Below are 15,371 nucleotides of genomic sequence, written 5' to 3' on the forward strand. Positions count from 1 at the left end.
GTATGTCCATAGATTTTGAACTATAATTTTATTTTTCTTGGTCCTCAGTCTGCTGGCCATCCTGCAGTTTCAATTCTTTCTAATAAACCCTTCTCTTCTGGCCCTCTGATTATATCTGTTTATCTGGAGGCATTTACAATAAAAATAGGGAATTCATATTGTGGTATTTATATAAAATCAAGAGGGCTTATTCTTATTTAGATATGAATTATATTTCAACTCATACCTCATCTTAAGCTATGCTACTAGTTGCAGAGGCCCTCTCGAGAGATCTGTCGCAATAATTGCCACCCACCCTCTGCTTTTGTTCATTCAAGGCCTTTTCTCCATCTTAAATCCCTCCTCTTATGTGGCATCCACCTGTGTTGTTTGGATATGACTGATTGGAGCTGAGGTAAGGAGTCTTGTGTTTCAAGCTCCGAAAGCAGCTGAATAGCTGCATTTTCTGGCCTTCTGTTACAATTTCTTGTCTCAGGAGTCAAGGAGTATAAGGCTCATCTTGTCATATTTTGTATATAGTCTCTTGAATTTCTTAACATCTAGATGCACATTGCCAGATTCTAAGGCTTATAACCAGTTTGGCAGTGTTATTATTGTGTGTATGTATGTGTGTGTGTGTGTGAGTGTGTGTATGTTTGGCAAAGGCACTCAGGTGTTACTCCAGGCTCTGTGCTAAGAGATCACTTGTGGAGGTTTTTTTGGTCAATCATATGAGTTACTAGAGACTGAACCCAAGTTAGTTGTGTGCAAGGAAAGGACCCTACACACTGTTCTATCTCTACACCCCTGCTGTATTATTCTTAAAATAAAACCCATACAAATTTATACCCTCGGTGTCCTGCAAAAACTGATATATATTGTGTAAATCTCTGAGCCCAGCTCAATTTTGCTGATGCCTGCTTTTATATTATAACAATATCTCCTATTTTATGGACACTTTACTTATTTTGAATCTTCATAAATATTTGGTAGAAAAGAGATTCTTATGAAAATTTAAATAAATAAACATATGAAAAGAGATTTCGGAAGGGAGAACGTTGGGAGCGACATATCCATCCTGTGGAATTTGGTATGTCGGCAAGTGGACATGGCTATCGAAGAGATTTGAGTAGAAGTCATGGATAATCTTCTCCATTGCCATTCTGGAGGATGTGATAGATCCATCAGGACGTTGGAGGGCAGTCATCTTGGTCTTGTAGTTGGCAAAGGGCAAGCGGATGTTACGAATATTTTTCCCGGCTTCTGCTGCTTCTACCAGTACTTCTGCTCTTCTCTCTTTGAGGTCTTCCTTGATCGCATCTCTGCACTGCTTTGCGAGCTTGGATGTTAGCTTGCGGTTGCCTGAGGCATGTGCCAAACCATGTTCGCGAATAAGCTCAAGAGTTTTCGAAGACAGGCTTTTTTTGTGGCTATCTCTCTCTTGGCGTTCCTCGCACAATCATGGAGGTGCTGAACCAGTCGATCGTATTCCTCCATTCAATCGTATTCTGCCATTTCATCAGTAAAGAAACGAACAGCACCCAGCCCAGACAAGGTCAGACCTGAACACCTGAAGAATCTGCCATCAGTACTCATCAATACACTGGCTCGGCTCTTCACACACTACCTGTCTGAATGCAAGGTTCCGTCCCAATAAAAAACCAGCAGGACAGTACTACTGTTCAAGAAGGGAGACATCCATGACATTGGCAACTATGGTCCAATCTGCCTATTGTCTGTCATCTACAAGTTGTTCACTCAAGTCATCCTAAATAGGATTGGAAGAACACTAGATGAAGGTCAACCATGCGAGAAAGCAGGGTTCCGCAAAGGATTCAGCACCATCAACCATATCCACACGATAACCAAGCTCATTGAGGTTTCTCGGGAGTTCAAGATGCCGCTCTACTTAACGTTCATTGATTTAAAGAAGGCCTTTGATTCTGTTGAGACGGAAGAGGTCATTGAAGCCCTAGCCAATCAGGGCATTCAAGCCCAATACATCAGGATCCTCCGTGAGCTGTATTGCGGATTCACTACCAGGATCTCACCATTCTACAAAGAAGTGATCGTTGATGTCAAGAGAGGGGTGCGGCAGGGTGATACCATTTCACCGAAACTCTTCAGTGCTACCCTCGAGAACATCATGCGACGACTGGAATGGGAAGGAATGAGAGTGAAGATAGATGGTCGGCAACTACACCACCTCTGCTTTGCTGATGACATTGTTTTAATAACACCAAACATCAGCCAAGCGGCACAAATGCTGGCCGACTTTGACCGTGAGTGTGGAAAGGTTGGACTACAGCTGAATCTTACGAAGACAATGTTTATGAGAAACAGCCTCATTCATGACGCCCCATTCACTCTCAATGGAACGACCATCTCCGAATGCAACAGCTATGTGTACCTAGGTTGAGAAGTCAACATGACAAATGACCCGGCACCCGAGCTGCGCAGGAGGAAGAGAGTGGCTTGGAATGCCTTCAAGAGCGTCAAAGAAATAACTAAGAGGACGAAGAACCTCCGGCTCCGGGCACATCTCTTTGATTTCACTGTTCTTCCTGCATTAACATATGCCTCAGAGACCTGGGCCCTATGCAAACAGGATGAGAACGCTATTCAGGTCTCCCAAAGAAGAATAGAAAGAGCTATGCTTGGAATATCAAGTTTCACTCAAATGAGAGAAAGAATCTGGAGTTCCAACATCCGTCGACTATCAAGAATCAGGGACGCTGTCTCGTTTGCCAAGGTGTCAAAAATCACATGGACTGGTCACGTAATGAGATTTAAAGACGACCGCTGGACTAGAGCTGTTACTGACTGGATTCCACGGGATGTCAAAAGACCACGTGGCCGCCCACCTACCAGATGGTCAGACTTCTTCATCAAGATCATGAACGATCAGTTTGTGGCTCTTCATATTCCTAGAGCGAACAGATGCCATTGGGCTACACTAGCACGCGACAGGGACAAATGGAGATGTTACTGGCGCCCGCTCGAGCAAATCGACGTTTAACGGGAAGCTAAGTGATTAAGTGATGAAAAGAGAACAACCATGCAAGCAAGCCAGTTTTCGAAAAGGATTTAGCACAATTGACCATATCCACACGATAACCAAGCTTATTAAGGTTTCTCTGGAGTTCAAGATGCCGCTCTGTCTAATGTTCATTGATTTAAAGAAGGCTTTCAATTCTGTTGAGACTGAAGCAGTCATCGAGACCCTAGCCAAACAGTGCGTTCAAACTCAATACATCAGGATCCTCCCTGAGCTGTATTGCGGATTCACTACCAGAATCTCACCATTCTACAGGGATGTCAAGAGGGTTTCGGCAGGATGGTACTATTTCACCAAAACCCTTCAGTGCCACCCTCGAGAATGTCATGTGACGACTGGAATGGGAAGGAATGGGAGTGAAGATAGACAGTCGACAACTACACCACCTCCGCTTTGCTGATGTCATCGTTCTTACAACACCAAACACCAGCCAAACGGCACAAATGCTAGCCAACTTCGACCATGAGTGTGGAAGGGTTGGACTACAGCTGAATCTAACAAAGACAATGTTTATGAGAAATGGTCTCGTTCCTGATGTTCCATTCACTCACAATGGGACGAACATCTCCGAATGCAACAGTTATGTGTACCACGGTCGAGAAGTCAACATGACGAATGACCTGGCACCTGAGTTGTGCAGGAGAAAGAAAGCGGCTTGCAACGCCTTCAAGAATGTCAAAGAAATAACTAAGAGGACAAAGAACTTCCAGCTCTGGGCACATCTCTTCGATTTCACTGTTCTTCCTGCATTAACATATGCCTCAGAGACCTGGGCCCTACGCAAACATGATGAGAATGCTATTCAGGTCTCCCAAAGAGGAATCAAAAGAACTCTTCTTGGAGTATCATGCTTCACGCAAATGAGAGAAAGAATCTGAAGTTCTGACCTTCGTCGATGGTCAACAATCAGGGATGCTGTCTAATTTCCAAGGTGTCGAAAATCAGATGGGCTGGACATGTAATGAAATTTGGAGATGACCACTGGACTAGAGCCATTACTGACTGGATTCCACGGGACGTCAAAAGGTCACATAGCCGCCCACCTATGAGATGGTCAGACTTCTTTGTCAAGACCCTGAATGATTGATTTGAGGCTCTTTATGTTCCTAGAATGAGCAGATGCCATTGGGCTACATTAGCACACGACAGGGATGAATGGAGTTGTTACTGGCGCCCGCTCAAGCAAATCAATGAATAAGGGGATGTCAAGTGATCAAGTGATGAAAAGAGACGTGTATATGAACTTGTAGCCCATGATAATTGGAGTTGCTGTGGTCTCATTCTCATCCAATTCTGCATCTCCAACTATTCCCTTTTCATTTGTTTTATCTTCCTCCCTCCATTCCACATGTGAAGAAGATTTATTTAAGTCTAGGTTTTTATAACTGAAGGCTTGTCTCTACCTTCATATTGTTCCAGATCATGGTGAACCAATAGGCAGATCTCTTCATGAACTATTTTCATGGATTATTTTCAAAGATCCCAGAGTTAATAAGATGAAAGTAAATAATACAAAATAATTTAAATCACAGAAAGTATTATTAAGAACGAATGTGTGCTTATAAAATATATAAAGAGACTCTTTTTGGGGGGTGGGGCAAATAATACAGATGGTGCCCTCTAAAAGCCCTGCCATGAGTGATCCCTGAGTGGAGAGCCAGGACTAAGTGCTGAGCACAAATAGGTATGGCCCCAAAACCCCAAAGGAAGGCAGGCAGGCAGGAAGGAAGGGCCAAAGGGAGGAAGGAAGTTCTGAATCCTGCCTTTTCTTAGAACAAAATATGGCATATAATCAGATACTCCACTCTTGCAGTTTCAAATGTAGCGTTTCCTTTTTGGATAGAGATACTTTGAAAATATTTCTAGAAATATTTTCTAGAAATATCTCTGCTTTCTTAGGAGCATGTAGAATACATGTCGAATACTTGCTATTATTCTCTTCTTGGTCTCTAGATAATTCTGATTCATTCAGCCATGACCTATGTGTTGATAACATCCAATGCACAAGCAAACAGAAAAACTGAGGGAAAGTAGATGACGAGCACCTTTATAAAGGTATATACAAGCCTTCAGTTATCGAAACTTAGATTTCAAAGCTGTGGGAAAAGCCTGCCTGAGATGTTTCCTGTGATGACACATCAGCAGGGAGTTGGATGAAGCACCCAATTATTTCTCCTCCTGACCACTTACCTGCTGAGCCAACCAGTAGTCAGAGGGTAAGAGGCCTTATTGAAAGCATCTTTATACCAGTAACCTCCTGTAGGTTACACTGGAAAAGATGGAGAAGCTGGACAAATGAAGATATAGAGCTTCTTCACATTACTGCTAACAGGAGTGCCTCTCAAATTTTTTTTGAGGTTATACTTTGTTAATTTGGGGGAGGCTACAACCAGTGTACTCAGGGCTTATGACTCACTCTGGATTCAGAAATCACTCCTGGATATGCTCAGGGGGACTATATGTGGTGTTGGGGTTGGGCACAGGCCATATACAAGGCAGGTGCTTTGACCCCTGCACTCTCTCTCTGGCCTTGCTTTATATAGTTTATCAATCTAGTATTCTTGTGATCAGTCTCCTTTCATTAGTTTTGCCTTTTATAATCCAGTCCTTCCCCCCCCCCATTTTTATAATTTTATTTATTGAATCACTGTGAGAGCAGTTACAAAGCTTTCGGGTTTAAGTCTTGATCATAAATGAAACACCGGTCCCTTCACCAGTGGCCATTTTCCATCACCAAAAACCCCAGTATACCCCCATCCTACATCCTACCCCTACCTGTGGGGCAGATGATTTCCATATTACTCTCTTTCTACTATGATTACATTCAATATTTCGATACCAGACCCACTATTATTATTTGGGATTTTACCCCAACACTCAGATCTGCTGAAAAGGCAATAGTAGACAATTTGTTTTCTATTGCTGGTTATGAATAACATATGATGTCATGTAGCCACAGTAGTGGCTGTGCGATTTTGGAATTCTTAAATTTTAACTATTAAATCTGGAGGGATTTCTGCCCAAACCTGGTGGGTTCTAAGATTTGTTCCTGAGTCTCTTGGATCATGGCCATTAAGCAACTAGATCAGGAGCCAGAGAGGCTGTTCGTTAATGGTGACTTCGGATCTCGTTGGGGCGGGGAGGAATGGGCCAGCGCCACCCCATCCCATGAGGCCCAACATGTCTTGTTACTGCAGGCCCAAATCTGACTGTACAATGGCCTCTGGAAGATGGCAGCTACTGAGCCACCATGGGGGAGCAGGCAGAGGGACAATACCCTTTCCCCCCTGGGGTGGTCTGGCACTGACCGGATGCATTTCTGCCAAAAGCCACTGGGTTTTGAGATTTGTCTCTGAGTCTCCGGGATCATGGCCATTAAGCAGTTTGATCAGGAACCAGAGAGGCCCTGCCTCTAATTATATAGCTGAGCCAGAGATGATTTGTGGGTGTGTCTCTCATATACCTAACTTTTGGCCGTTTACTTTCTTGGTAAACTTTTCCCCAAGTTTTTGGGGTCTGGCCAAAGGCACAGCAGGGATTTTGGGGTATCTGGAAGTCTGAAGGCGCCATTAGGCTGCTGATGCACTCACCTCACAGGTACAGATTGACATACTGGCGGCACCATATCCCTGTCCAGTCCATTTTTTAAAAAGAAGTTAAAGCTATTAAAGAAAAACATTCATAAGCTGGATGATAGACCACCCTCTTGCTGTTTTCAACTGGCCAATTGCTTCCCTTTGCTCTTAGATTAAAAATTGAGACTCTTCGAAAACTACAGTGCCACACTGGGTGTCCTATCTCCTTTCCCTCATCATTTAGGATTATGATTCTTGCACATTACAAGCTGGTCTTCTTGTCCATCTGTGCCAAGCTTGTTCTTGGAACTTGTCACTTTCCGTTCCCTTTGTTAATTCTCTGATGATCTTAAAATTGATGATTTTCCTCTCTCTTCCTCTTTTTCTTCCTTTCCTTATTCCTCTGCTGCTGCTTCATTTCTCCCTACCTTTCCTACATCTCATAAATACTATTAAAAGCCATTCACTTTTTGGAAGTATAATGTCAGATACCAAAAGGGTATACATTTTTGTGTTATTAAATTCCCAGAAACAAACACCCAGATGAAGATACAAAGCATTTCTGCATCCTAGAAGGCATTGTGGTGTTCTCATCCGTAAACATCTATACCCTTCTCAAAAAGAAATAAAAATACTCTGTCTAGCTTTGTAGATTGAGTTTGTCCATTTTTAAGCTTCATATAAATGCTATCATGGAACATGAACTCCTTTGTGTGTGTCTTCTCTGCTCAACATACTGTTGTTGGTTATAGCAGAAGTTCTTTTACTATGTTGTAATCCTTTGTGTGAAAAAACTAGCATTAGTTTATTGCTAAAGGACGTTTGTTTCTAATATCTGATTTTTAAGACTATTACTAGTATAAACAATCTGTTGGCAAAATGCTTTGGTGTGGAGTTAGTGAATCATAAGATAGGCATATTTTAGCAGAATATGCCAAATGGTTTTCCAAAAAGGGATAGGCCAATTTACCCTCCCATCTGCAATGTATGAAGTTCTTCATAGTGCATGAGCACACAATTTTTGTCAATGCTTGGTGCTTGCTAGTTTTATTTTAACCATTTTCGTGTTGCATAATTGGTCCTCCATCATGATCATGGTTCTGTTTTGTTTTTTTTTCCACTGACTCGTAACGTAGTACTACTTTTCTTGTGCTTGTTGGCCATTTAGATAGACTCTTTGGTGAAGTACTCATAATCTTTTCTTCTATTAAAAATATTCTATCACCTGGTTCCTTTTAAAATTTATTTACAAAAATTATATCATTTGTATATGAATTGTTACATACTTCTATTGCAAATAGTCCTCCTTAGTCTGTAGTTTGTCTTTTCTCTCTCTCTTTTCTTACTTTCCTCTTCTCTCTTCTCTCTCTTTCCTTCTCTCTCTCTCTCTCTGTGCAGTGCCAGGGATTAAAGCCAGGACCTCACATGCAAATTAATGCTTTACCATTGAGCTAAATCCCTGACCCCTCCTTTTTTTTTGCTTTTTTGGGTCACACCCGGCGATGCACAGGGGTTACTCCTGGCTCTGCACTCAGGAGTTATTCCTGGCAGTGCTCAGGGGATTATATGCAATGCTGGAAATCAAACCTGGGTCGGCCACATGCAAGGCAAACGCCCTAACTGCTGTGCTATCTTTTCAGCCCCCCTGGCCCTTATCTTAATATGTCTTTGATAAACAGGTTTTTCTTTTATATATATTTTTATTAGTGAAACACCATGAGGTACAGCTGTAGACCCACAAATTTTTGTGCCTGGGTTTCGATTATACAATTATCGAATACCCATCCCTCCACCAGTGCCCATTTTCCACTACCACGGATCCCAGTATCCCTCCCACACCCATCCCCCCCATCCCACCCTGCCTCTGTGGCAGGGCATTCCCTTTTGTTTTCTCTCTCCTTTTGGGTGTTGTGGTCTGCAAAAGAGGCATTGAGTGGCAATCATGTTCGGTCCATAGTCTACTTTCAACATGCAACTTCCCTCCTGGGAGGATCCTCCAAACACCCTTTATTTGGTGCTCCCTTCTCTAGCTGAGCTGCCCTTTCCCCTAGAATTCCCGGCTGGCCTCTAAGCCATGGAGTAATCCTCCTGGTACTAATCCCGGCTATTCTTGGGTATTAATCTCCTATTTTGTTACTTTATGTCCCCCAGATGAATGCAATCTTTCTATGTCTGTCCCTCTCTTTTTGACTCCTTTCGCTTAGCATGATACTTTCCATGTAGTACCACTTGTATGTAAATTTCATGACTTCATCTTTTCTAACAGCTACATAGTACTCCATTGTGTAGATGTACCAAAGTTTCTTTAACCAGTCATCTGTTCTTGGGCACTCAGGTTTTTTCCAGGTTCTGGCTATTGTAAAGAGGGCTGGAATGAACAAACAAGTGCAGATGTCACTTCGACTATACATTTTTGCCTCTCTGGGATATATTCCCAGGAGTGGTATTGCTGGGTCAAATGGGAGCTCAATTTCTAATTTTTTGAGAATTGTCCATGCTGTTTTCTGTTCAGCTTTGTTTCCATGAGATGTGCCTCAGTTCCAGTCCCGAGCAGATCTAAACAGAAGTTTTGAGGTCAAATTTGTCAACTTTTTCTGTTATTATTGATACTCTATGTACCTGTTTAAGAAATAATTTGAGTATATTACTTCTCATTTAACCTTTTCAGAGATTCTCATTGGCTTTCTTATTCTGGGTTTTACCATCCAAGGCTTCCTGACTTTCTGGGCCTGGAGTTGAGGATACAAATGGAATTCTCTGCTGTTATTGCTGGTGCAGTACTCCAACTGAATTTTTGATGGTCAAGAACAGGAAATATTATAGCACATGTGGTCAAAAGAAAGGGCAGGGTGGCTGGGGTCAAGTCAACTACAAATAAAGCATTCACTTTGGGGTTTCTTCAATTTAGTAGTCGTGGTCCCTTAAATAGTAACAGTTTTTCTCTGATAGACTGTGAGGGGCCCAGATTTCCGACTTTGGTACAAACTCCTTATTTTTCTCTTTTTACCTCCAACCTGGGGTTGTCGACTGCTGATGGTTTAGAACTCAAGTCTCTTTAATGAATGATGCCAATAAAGGAAACTCTGAAGAAACATTACTGCAGTCCCTTCACTGGGATCTTCTGAGACTTCTTTTGCAAACAAATTGTAATTTACTTTCTCTGATTACCTAATTCTCTTACTTTTATTCTATCACAGGTACGGAGCCTGGGAGCCTTCTTATGAAAACTTTCTGCAAGTGAATAATTCCTACACATTTGCTTCTGTGTTTCCACTCTCAGTGCCCAAACTATGTGAGTAACTCCCCTTGTATGCTACTACAAGTAGCTTATTAATCTTGGTTTCTTATTTTTAGTCGTCTCAGTAACAAGGCACGAATGCTTGGTATGTTGTACCACCCTGTGATGATTTTCATTCATCTTACATACAGTGAGAGATTCTCCAAGGTTTCTCTGATATATAGTTGGCCAAGGATCATATCTTTTTTTTTAATTTTAGTTTCTTGAATCACTGTGAGATACAGTTACAAGTTTTCATGTTTGAGTTACAATCATACAATATTCAAACACCCATCCCTCCACCAGTGCACATTTCCCACCACCAATCTCTTCAGTATACCCCCAATTTCCCACCCTCCCCCTGCCTCCATGGCAGACAATTTCCCACATCTTCTCTCTCTACTTTTGGGCATTATGGTTTGCAACACAGATACCGAAAGGCCATCACATTTGGTCCTTTATCTACTTTCATCACATATTTCCCATTGTGACTGATGCTTCCAACCATCATTTTCTTAGTGATCCCTTCTCTATTCCAAATGCTTTCGCCCCCCACTCACGAGGCAGGCTTCAAACTATGGAGCAATATTCCTGACCCTTGCATCTACTGAAGGATCATATCTTTGGCTAAAAAAGAAGTATAGGACCAGCTGATAATTTCTTATTTTAAGTCCATATATGAGTACATGTGTGTTTGTGCATTGTATGGCATATGTGCCTATGAATGTATGTATCTATGTATGTGTATACACTTACATAGAAGTATATCAGGCTAGAAAGTAATGGAATTTTAAATTCATACACTGAAAAAGAAGGAAGTTCAGATACCTGCATAGAAATGCCAGGTCCTTTGTAGTTTCCTGCCCAAACCTGGAAGGACAGGAGAATCAGTCCCTGATACATGCTCAGAGGCCACTCATAATTTCCCTCCTAACTTTAATTTAGTCCTAACCCCTGCATGGTGCCTCCACCCATCTACTTTCATGATCCCTTGGCTACCTAGAGCTGCCTGCACCTGTGGAGTAATTCAGACACTACTGTCAGGATTGGACCATTTTCCAGGGTAGTGAGGGCCCTGTGTTTCTGGGGTGTGAGCTAGAAGAAAAGGTATATTCTAGGGAACGTGTCTTTTCTGGTGTGTAAATGTCACCTAATCCTCCACTATCATGGGGCAGGGCTTTGAGAATGAGAGCAAGGTGGGAGGTGGTGAGGCCTCTCTCCCTGGGCTCTTTTGCGTGTTCCGTACTTTTCCTATACATGTTCCATACATGTTCTATACTTTTGCATGTTCCATACTTTTGCATGTTCCATACTTCTACCACTTTTTCAAAATTGCAGTTCTTTTAAAATTTTTTTTTTTGAGGGGGACATGAAATTTGGTGATGCTCAGGGATTGCTCCTGCCTCTACACTCAGGAAAAACTACTGGTGGGGCTCACGAGACCATCTAGGGTGCTGAGGATCAAACCCAGGTTGGTTGTGTACCAGCTGCAGTATCTCTCTGGCCCCTCCCCTTCTACTGCTTCTTCATCACTCTCACCGCTCTTGTTTATTGCTTACAAAATTTAATTGCAGGAGGGCAAAGATCTCATTGCTCTTTTTCCTCTAACTCATCATTATCCTCAAGTGGCTGGAATGTAAGAGATAAAACAGACTCATGGGCTTGTTAAAAATGATTGTTCAATGGCTTTACAGAGCAAAGCCTGAGGGATAAACTGAAGTTAAAAGAGAGGTTGTGGCTCTTTTAAAATGATTGCATTTTTATTTTTGTTTTAGAGTTTTAGGATGCTAGTGTTACTAAGCCATCCATGCAACATTGCATGGTTTTAATGCTCTATTTCTGCACCCTGACAATCCCTGAGCTGCAGGCAAATGAAGTCCACAGATGGTCCTCTATCAGGGTTGGTCAGAAAACTTATCCAGAAAGAGTTGGCTTGTTTTATTTTTTGATGGTCGAAAGGCCAATTCTTTCTTCTTAACAGCTAATTGTCGTGATTAAGGAAGTATTTTTTAGATTTTAGTGTGATTGAAAAACTGCTTGCTTTATGTTGAATATATCAGAACTGGCATACATACCAGATGATGAATGAGAACTGTTTTCAAAAGTATGTCACACCGAGGTTATAAATGTGAGTCTTGATCAATAGGAAGTAATTGGATGGTATCTCATTTTCAGCAGCCTCCCCTTTATTGCATTCTGAATGACACATGGTTTTCTGCTCTCCCTCCGTTTATTTAAAGATTTTTATAAAAATACATAAGTTGTTGATATTTGGAGCAACACTAATGATGAAAACTTATTGTCCATTGTACCACATGGAAGAAATCACTGTTATCTGAGAAAGTCTGGCAACCACAGCACAGTGCCGCACAAAGCCACAAAATCCTATTCAAAGAGCAGAGCTCCAGAAGGGCTCCTTATAAAGTACAGGTTTTGAGGGCTAGAGCGATAGTACAATGAGAAGGGCATTTGCCTTGCATGCCGTGGATCTGGGTTCGATCCCTGGCATTTCATATGGTCCTCTGACCACCAGCAGGAGCAATTCCTGACTGCAGAGTCACAAGTAACCCCTGAGCATCACCAGATGTATCCCCCAAAGTGAAATATTTTTAAAAAATTACAGGTATTCCCTGCTTTTCTAGGCTGATGTTGCCACTTCAATTTTATCAAAGATCTATATTAGCTGGGCTGGAGCAATAACACAGCGAGTAGGGCATTTGCCTTGCACTCAGCCGACCTGGGTTCGATTCCTCTGTTCCTCTTGGAGATCCCGGCAGGCTACTCAGAGTATCCTGCCCTCACGGGAGAGCCTGGCAAGCTCCCCGTGGCATATTTGATATGCCAAAAACAGTAACAAGTTTCACAATGAAGACGTTACTGGTGCCCGCTGGAGCAAATCGATGAACAATGGGAGGACAGTGCTATAATAGCTTAGCTTTTATGACCAAGAACTTGAACTACACAAATTAGTTCAGCACTAGTTGTACATTATACGTGATAGCGGCAGTGAGGGCAACAACACCAAGCTCCTTATGGAAACTACTATACACAGGCTGTGTGTCACGGCATTCCTGCTTTACTATGTGTGATTGTGATCTTAGACTTGAAACATTATTTGGTCAGTTGTTTATTTATTTATTTATTTAAGTCTGAGAATGGTCACAAATATTTTTACATTAATTACTGGTAATTTGCTCGAGCTGGTAATTGGGGCTGGAGTGATAGCACAGCGGGTAGGGCGTCTGCCTTGCATGCAGCCAACATGGCCGACCCGAGTTCGATTCCTCCGCCCCTCTCGGAGAGCCTGGCAAGCTACCGAGAGTATTCGATATGCCAGACACAGTAACAACAAAGTCTCCAATGGAGACGTTACTGGGCCCGCTCAAGCAAATCGATGATCAATGGGAGGGCCTTTACTTTACCTTTACTTACTGGTAATTGCTTATTCACCTTATTACTTTCAGAAGGCTTCACAGAAACTCTTGGATAGAGGGGTGTTCATGACCATGCTCTTAACTTATTATACTTATGGTGCTTAGCTTGTCTCCTTTCTATGTCAGGGTAGCTTATATCTTACCCTGGGTCCATCCAGTCCCATCGTGGCACCCTGCTTTTGAAGTGATAGGAACTAAAAGCAACCGAGGCTTAAGTCAAGTAAATATGGATAACCAGGGGTAAACATTATTTTGGAGTCAATAAACTCCCATGTTACAAAGCATAGCACGAACTGACTTCCTGTGTCTATACATAAAAGACATTGCTAAATAAACCATGCAAATGACATAAAGGAAAGAGAAAAGCTATATGGGATTATTAGGGCTTGACAGAATTGGGTGTGACTCAGGGGCACTGTTCTGGAAGTAGCTCAATAAACCTAAGCTCTCAGCGGGGGGTGGGGGGTGGAACAAGGACATCCCAATGCTATCCAACAGAGGGGAAAACCTGACGGTTCTAATAAATACCCAAGTCCAAAGGTGAATTCTTTGTTTTGGTGTTTGTATATTTGGTGGTGCTCAAGGCTTACTTCCGACTCTGGACTCTGGGTTGGGGGATCATATTGGGATGCCTGGGATCCATACCTGGGTTGGCTGCATGCAAGGCAAGCACTTGACCCACATTTGACCCACTGAACTTTCACGCCTGGTCCTTAAGTTACTTCTTAAGTTTGACTTCCAGGTCATCCTTTTAGTGGGACAGTGGCTTGAATTGATTTCTTCTGAGGTTTACTGGAAACCTGGTAGCAATTGTGAACATTGCGATGGCTGATCTTTTACAATCAAGAGAAGTAGAAGGTATTATTTGGCTGGACCGCCATCATGTTGCTAGTGTTGACTTGCTGATCTTTCTGTTTAGTCATTAACATAACTTCTGTTCTTACTTCAAGACATCTACCTTCCAGTGTGAGTGAAACCCCTGCCCCATGGACAGCAGACGGTGCCGTCACTTGCCCAAGACCATCTCTTTCCATTACTTCTCCCTGCCCTCCAACCTGCAGACTCCCATCATGCTCTTCTGCATGGCCACCATGTCCTCTGTGTTGGGCCAGCCTGGTCCCAACAGCCTTAAATTTGGGATCGTGGGTGGAAACAGCCACGGCCACTTTGAGATACAGAGCTCAGACCAGCAGATGGGAGCGCTGATCCCCATTCAGCCCCTGGAAGAGCTGCAGACACTGGAGGTGGATGTGGACATGTCCGAATACCTGGACTGCTCCTTCCAGAGCAACCACATGTCAAAGGTCACCATCTTTGTGTCCCCTTATGACTTCTAGGTGGCTGGAGCGATAGCACAGTGGGTAGGGCATTTGCCTTGCACGTGGCCAACCCAGGTTCGATTCTTCCGTCCCTCTCGGAAAACCTGGCAAGCTACTGAGAGTATCCCTCCCACATGGCAGAGCCTGGCAAGATCTCTATGTGTATTCAATATGCCAAAAACAGTAACAACAAGTCTCACAATGGAGACATTACTGGTGCCTGCTCGAGCAAATCTATGAATAATAGGAGCATAGTGCTATAGTGCTTGTTCTTACTTATTTCTGTGACTCTAATTCATTTTTTTAAGCACTTGCATTGAAATTTTTGAAGAGGAGGAATGAAGGGTATAAATCTGACTTCCAGATGAGTTGCTGAACTTTCTTACAGGCATTATGTAATAATTTTTATTTGTATATATTTGACTAGGATCATCTCATTGACTGGACTCTTTGATCTCACTACCTATTCATCTTACTGGATAGGGAGGGATTCTGGGAACATTGATGGTGGAAAATGTACATGGTGGAAGAATGGGTGTTCGATCATTGTATGACTGAAACTCAATCATGAAAGCTTTGTAACTGTATTTCATGGTGATTCAATAAAAAAAGAAAAAAAATAAAGATAATCTCTCCACTTGAAATCAGGTTTAGAAGACATATGAGGTAGGCAGGTAGCAGGGTTTGACATAAGATGAGAGCTTCTCTTTTCCCTGCCTGAAGGTAGGT

At 42.4% G+C, this 15,371-nt stretch overlaps 1 pseudogene; it reads left to right on the forward strand.

Annotated features, from left to right (window-relative positions):
• The first annotated feature begins 14,261 nt into the window (after nt 1–14,261).
• LOC130026856 (fibulin-7-like) lies at nt 14,262–14,660 on the forward strand (annotated as a pseudogene).
• Nucleotides 14,661–15,371: the final 711 nt, after the last annotated feature.

Source organism: Sorex fumeus, unplaced genomic scaffold (assembly GCF_029834395.1).
Source record: "Sorex fumeus unplaced genomic scaffold, SorFum_2.1 ptg000035l, whole genome shotgun sequence".
Taxonomy (NCBI): domain Eukaryota; kingdom Metazoa; phylum Chordata; class Mammalia; order Eulipotyphla; family Soricidae; genus Sorex; species Sorex fumeus.